Source organism: Carlito syrichta, unplaced genomic scaffold (genome assembly GCF_000164805.1).
Source record: "Carlito syrichta isolate Samal-C Ts95f unplaced genomic scaffold, Tarsius_syrichta-2.0.1 Scaffold302582, whole genome shotgun sequence".
In the NCBI taxonomy this organism is placed as follows: domain Eukaryota; kingdom Metazoa; phylum Chordata; class Mammalia; order Primates; family Tarsiidae; genus Carlito; species Carlito syrichta.
Window position 1 is genome coordinate 367,434 of NW_007246678.1, and position 6,428 is coordinate 373,861.

Below are 6,428 nucleotides of genomic sequence, written 5' to 3' on the forward strand. Positions count from 1 at the left end.
CTTCTAAATCTCTGACTTTGAATCATTTGCAGACTTGGAAAATGCTTTCAATCATACATTAGCACAAGGGACAGATCCTGAAATCTAACTGATTTGGGGGACTGCTCTAAGAAAAACATTACAAAAAAAGATATACAAAATTAGGTATGAACATGAATGTTTTAAATGAGAAAATAGATTGTAACAAATTATAAGTTATTAAAAGCTGGTAAGTACCAAAAACCTACAAAATCCAGAAAAGTGAAAAAATGTCTTATTAATTAACTACCTGACACATCTCTATAATGTTTTTTTCCTATATTATTTTGTCTGCACAATCTTTAATCACCTCTCCCTTTCAAAATGTTTGTCATATTTTCTATAAAGATAATAGAAAGATAATTCCCAGTCTTTCCTCCAGGAGGGTTGATTGAAACTTATCTTCCATAATCAGTTGTGTAGAAAAGTTTCTCTCTGGTTTGTAACTAATTTTTGGTAAACTCATGTACATTTCTTTTTTTTTTTTTGAGTTGGAGTCTCTGTTGCCCAGACTGGAATGCAGTGGCATGCTCCTGGCTACCACAGCCTTGACCTGCTGGGCTCCGGCAATCCTTCCACTAATTTTTTATTTATTGTAGAGACGAGGTCTTGCCAAGTTGCCCAAGCTGGTCTCGAACTTGCGGTCTCAGGCAATCCACTCGCCTCAGCCTCCCAAAGTGCTGAGTGAGCCCAGCCAGTCATGTACATTTTTAAGATTGCCATCCTGAATTTTGAAACTCCTTTATTAAGCTATTGTGTTTTCATTTGTAAACTGCTATGGATACCTTACTTTTGTAGTACTGCTTCAGCCTTGTTGCTTACAAACTCAGACATTCTGATAAATGTTGTTGCATACAATTCTCATCAATACAGAAAAGAAGAACATATGCATTGTATTATAATTGTCTATGCAGTATTTTCTAGTATTTTGACCAGTTTTCTTTGAGAATTGAACCTTCCACTTACTGATGATTGGAAGAACATTCCATAGACTATCTTCCAAATATTTTAAAACTTGTTTCTTTCCATTCTCCTTTTACTTCCAGTGTCAGATGTCTCAGGACATGTCCATGTCATAAAATGGCCTCTGTTCCCTGCATCTTCCTATCATGGTACCAAAGAGTCAGCACAGTGGACAACAGTATTCCCAACAATAGCTTAATTCTATGCTCTATTAACTGCAGCATGCATGAATATAACCCACTAAACCCAAACTAAATGTATCTCCCGTTCAACTCCCCAGAAATGCCACAGACACACGAAATGCCACAGGCAAATGAGGAAGAATAATAGGGGGAAAACAGAAGTGGGTGGAAGAGACCAGACTCTTAACTGATGGTGGCTAAAATATCTCTTACAGATTTCATAAAAATCATATGACAATGAGAACCTATTTCTAGAGCTTTACAAAGGCCAGTACAAGCAAGGAGGGCTGCAATATAAGCTTCATTTCCTCTGGTTGGAACTCTGGCAGGAAATGAGCTAACAAGCCAGTCTTTCCACCACAATAGGAAACCGTTATACCCCTCTGCCCTGAGGACACCAGAAACTTGGGGACAGTGAAGGGCAAGAAAGAAAGGAGTTCACAACAGCATTCCCTGGGAGCACTTTCTCCACCAGCTGGCAGAAGAAGAGGGGTTTGAGGGGGTGTGAGGGGTGAGTGTGTGTGTGTGTGTTTGTGTGTGTGTGTGTGTGAGTGTGTGTGTGTGTGTGTGTGTGTGTGTGTGTGAGAGAGAGAGAGAGAGAGAGAGAGAGAGAGAGAGAAAGAGAGAGAGAGATAGGATAGGACAAGAAAGAAAGGGAAAACCTGTCTAACTCTTCTGATCCCCAACAATTACTAGTAAGCACCAAAAAAGGTCTCTTCTGGCATGGAATCTTGGTTTCACATCGCCAGGGTAAACAATCAATTCACTTACGACCATTGTTTTCTGAACACAGTCATCTCTCCTTTATTTGCATTCTGTGAATTATAACCACAACAATTGCCATAAATTATATTTTGGATCTGTCTCTCCTATCATCAGTTGTATGTTCAAAAGAAATCAAAATTGGGTTGGGCACGGTGGCTCACACCTGTAATCCCAGCACTTTGGAAGGCCAAGGTGAAGTGATTGTCTGATCTCATGGGCTTGAGACCAGCCTGGGCAACTTGGTAAGACTTCATCTCCACGATAAATCAGAAAATTAGCCAGGCATGGTGGCACATGCCTGTAGTTCTAGCTACTTAGAAGACTGAGGCAGAAGGATCACCAGAGCCCATCAGGTCGAGGCTGCGGTGGCTGTCAGCGTGCCACTGCACTCCAGCTTGGGCAACAGAGTAAGACTCCTACTCAAAAAAAAAAAAAAGAAATCAAAATTAATATTACTGAATAGACCAAGCAAAATATAGATCAACTGGTAGACCCAAGTTAAGGCAGAAGGGTAACGTCATGCACCCATCGTCAAACAAATTATTCTCGAAAATCTTCTGTTTACTTCTGGCTCTTGGAGGAAAGGACATTTCTAGGGGCCTGCTTTGGAAAGGATGTATTTTTGTTCATATTTTGCAGATGAGGACACAAGACCATGGTGGAGAAGTAGAGCAAGAAGTATCAGGGCCTGAACAAGATGACACAATTAACAAGGGTTGTCTAATCCCCAAGCTGTGTTTTTTTCACTACCTCAGATTGAAAACTGAAAACTGCCCATAACATCAAGCTCCCCTGTTGGCCAGAGTCCTCCTTACCAAATGGATCAGTGTCCAGACTTGCCACACTGGGCTCCAGGACTCTAATTGGAAGCAAAGACTTTCATACAGAACTCAGTGTAACACCTTCCTTACACTTCACAGGCTCCTCGATATTTGCTGAGATAATACATTTTATTGTATTAGAGCTATAGAACATTACTACCATCTTTAGAGGCAAACTTCAAAGATGAAGCAGTTTGTAAAAACCTTATTTCAGAAATGCTTTAAAACTCCATTTTGCATGTACACTAGGGAGCCTCGACAGTTAATAATGCTGAGTCTGAGGAGTCAGGAAAAAAAAACTCTCATTCTTTAGCCATTTTAAATAAATACAGATTGAATGTGAGTTCTACAGTCTGGCTCTCCTCCGCTGCCACCATGAGCTTCACCACTCGCTCCACCATGAGCTTCACCACTCGCTCCACCACCTGCTCCTCCAACTACTGGTCCCTGGGCTCCATCCTGCCACCCAGCCTCTGGCCCACCAAGCAGCGCGGCCAGCGTCTATGCAGGCACTGGTGGCTCAGGCTCCCGGATCTCTGTGTCCCGCTCCACCAGTTTCCGGGGCGGCTAGGGGCCCGGGTGCCTGGCCATGGGGATGGCAGGGAGTCTGGGGGGCATCCAGAGCGAGAAGGAGACCATGCAAGAGCTGAACGACCGCCTGGCCTCCTACCTGGAGAGGGTGAGGCGTCTGGAAACCGAGAGGCTGGGGAGCAAAATCCGGGACCACCTGGAGAAGAAGGGACCCCAGGTCAGAGACTGGGGACATTATTTCAAGACCATTGAGGACCTGAGGGCTCGGATCTTTGCAACTTCTGTGGACAATGCCCGCATTGTTCTGCAGATTGACAACGCCCGTCTTGCTGCTGATGACTTTGGAGTCAAGTATGAGACAGAGCTGGCCATGCACCAGTCTGTGGAGAGCGACATCCATGGGCTCCTCAAGGTCACTGATGACACCAATGTCACCTGTCTGCAGCTGGAGACAGAGATCGAGGCCCTCAAGGAAGAGCTGCTCTTCATGAAGAAGAACCATGAGGAGGAAGTAAAAGGCCTACAAGCCCAGATTGCCAGCTCTGGGTTGACCGTGGAGGTAGATGCCCCCAAATCTCAGGACCTCAGCAAGATCATGGCGGACATTCGGGCCCACTATGATGAGCTGGCTCAGAAGAACCGAGAGGAGCTGGACAAGTACTGGTCCCAGCAGATCGAGGAGAGCATCACAGTGGTCACCATGCAGTCCGCTGAGATTGGAGCTGCCAAGATGACGCTCACGGAGCTGAAACGTACAGTGCAGTCCTTGGAGATTGACCTGGACTCCATGAGAAACCTGAAGGCCAGCTTGGAGAACAGCCTGAGAGAAGTGGAGACCCGCTACGCCATGCAGATGGAGCAGCTCAATGGTACCCTGCTGCACCTGGAGTCTGAGCTGGCACAGACCTGGACAAAGGGCCAGCACCAGGCCCAGGAGTACAAGTCCCTGCTGAACATCAAGGTCAAGTTGGAGGCTGAGATAGCCACCTACCACCGTCTACTACAAGATGGAGAGGACTTCAGTCTCGGTGATGGCCTGGACAGCAGCAGCTCTATCCAGACCATCCAAAAGACCACCCTCAAGATAGTGGATGGCAAATTGGTGTCTGAGACCAATGACACCAAAATTATGAGGCGTGAACAAGGTGCACTTAGGAGAAGCAGGAAGTCAATAAAAAAGTTCAGAGGTCTAAATAAATAAATAAATAAATACAGGCATGATTTTGACTCTGTACCCCTAGAAACCAGTCAGCCAAACATTTGCTTCCTCTCTGAGTTCACATATCTGAAACGAAAGCTGTTATTTCTTGCTTGCGTGCCGGGAGTGGTTTCAAAATGAAACCAGAATATTCTGAGCCTTCAGGCCCTTCTGATAGCCACCGACAGCTGGAAATTGTGCAATCGCAGTGAAGTAGGTTAGGGACAATTTCCCAGCAACCCTCACGCAAACACTGGGTTGCACATATTTTAATGAAAATGCAGGGAAACATGACTGCAGTTCTAGAATGAGCAGCCCTCCTGGGGTTGAGTTTGCAGCTCTGGAGCTGAGGACAGGAAGAGGCCGGGGTATGAGCTCTTTGATTCTGTCAAAATTTTAGAGATATTTCTTGAAGAATAAGCACACTATCTCTTTTTCTTAAAATAAATTTTTTAAAAATACATTAAACAAGATGGAGACTGTTGAGTTTTCTCCCACAATCACGTATAGATATTTTAATCTCTGTGGAAAAAAGAATGTCCTCAACCTATATGTCGATGACAATGAAAGACCGGTGACTGCAAGTTTCAGATGACCTTTTGAAATGATGAAAATAATCATCCCTTTTGGGTGACAGCTTGCTCGCAGGCAGCCCAAAGAGTTAAACCTGGTTAATCCTGGCCTTTCTCTGTGAGGCCCTAAAGCTCATTCTCCACAGAAGCATATAGCATCCGGTGCCTGTGTCTCCCCTTCTCAAAAAGCCTCTCTGGTGCCCCTTCATTCTCAGTCCACTAGATGCCCAAGGCTCTTCTGATAGCTCTGGGTTGCCCAGACCCCTGAAGAGCACAGGAGATGCTACTACAGCCTTGCAGCTTCAGACCCAGCAGCATCAGCCTCACCTGTGAACTGGTTAGAAATGTAGGGGTCTTCCTGGACCCCAGCCCAAACCTGCTGAATCAGAACCCTGCAAAGTCCATTGATCTACCCCATTCTACTAGGGCAGTCTGAGCTTTGTCTGCAACTTGCATGTGACCTGGAGCATGTCAGGACACTTCCCCTGGGCCTCAATTTTCTATTTGTGTAATGAGGAAGTAAAGCCATTGTGGGAGGCAGTGTGGTAAAGAGAGCGGGCTGCAGAGTCAGCCCACCCTCTGTACCACTGGAGCAAGTGACTCAACCTCTCTAAGCCACAGTCTATTCATCTGCAAAATAGCAACAATAAGTACCCAACAGTGAGGGTTGAATGAGAAAATCTGTATTAGTTTCCTGTGGCTGCTATAACAAATTACTACAAATGTAGAGACTTAAAACTGCACACTTTTTTCTACCTTAAAGTTCTGGAGGTCAGAATTCTGAAATGGGTTTTATTGGGCTAAGATCAGGGTGTCAGCAGGACTGGAAGGTTCTAGAGGAGAATCTGTTTCCTTGCCTTTTCAGTTTCTGGAAACTGCTGTACTGCTTGACATGTGACCCTCTTCCATCTCAAAAACAGCAATGACCTGTCAAGGCCTCCCATCACATCACTCCACTGTGCTTCTGTCATCACCACTCCTCTGACTCACCTGCCTCCCACTGTCCCTTACAAGTATCCTTGGGATTATGTTGGACCCACCTGAATAATCCAGGAAAATCTTTCCATCTCAGTCAATCGATAAGCAACCTTAATTTTTTCATGGTCATGTAAAATAGCATATTCTCTGCTCCAGGAATTGGGCCATAGATGTCTGGGGGCAGGGGAATGGCATTATTCCGTCACACACATAAAGGGGTTGTCACTGTCAACACTCAATAAATGTAGCTGTTTTTATTGTGTTCTGTGATTCTGAAGACAACCTGCCTAACCATGTAGGGGCAGAACACTGGATTAGTTATAATTTCGTGATGAAATGACCAAGACATTGCCATTGAAAGTTTCCATTGGTTCTGTCTTGTTGTACTCTATAACTTTGG

At 44.9% G+C, this 6,428-nt stretch overlaps 1 pseudogene across 1 annotated transcript; it reads left to right on the forward strand.

Moving 5' to 3' along the window:
- Window positions 1-3,148: 3,148 nt before the first annotated feature.
- On the forward strand, window positions 3,149-4,481 carry LOC103259279 (annotated as a pseudogene). Its single transcript, XR_504227.1, has one exon. The product of XR_504227.1 is annotated as a keratin, type I cytoskeletal 18 pseudogene (transcript).
- The last annotated feature ends 1,947 nt before the right edge of the window (window positions 4,482-6,428 follow it).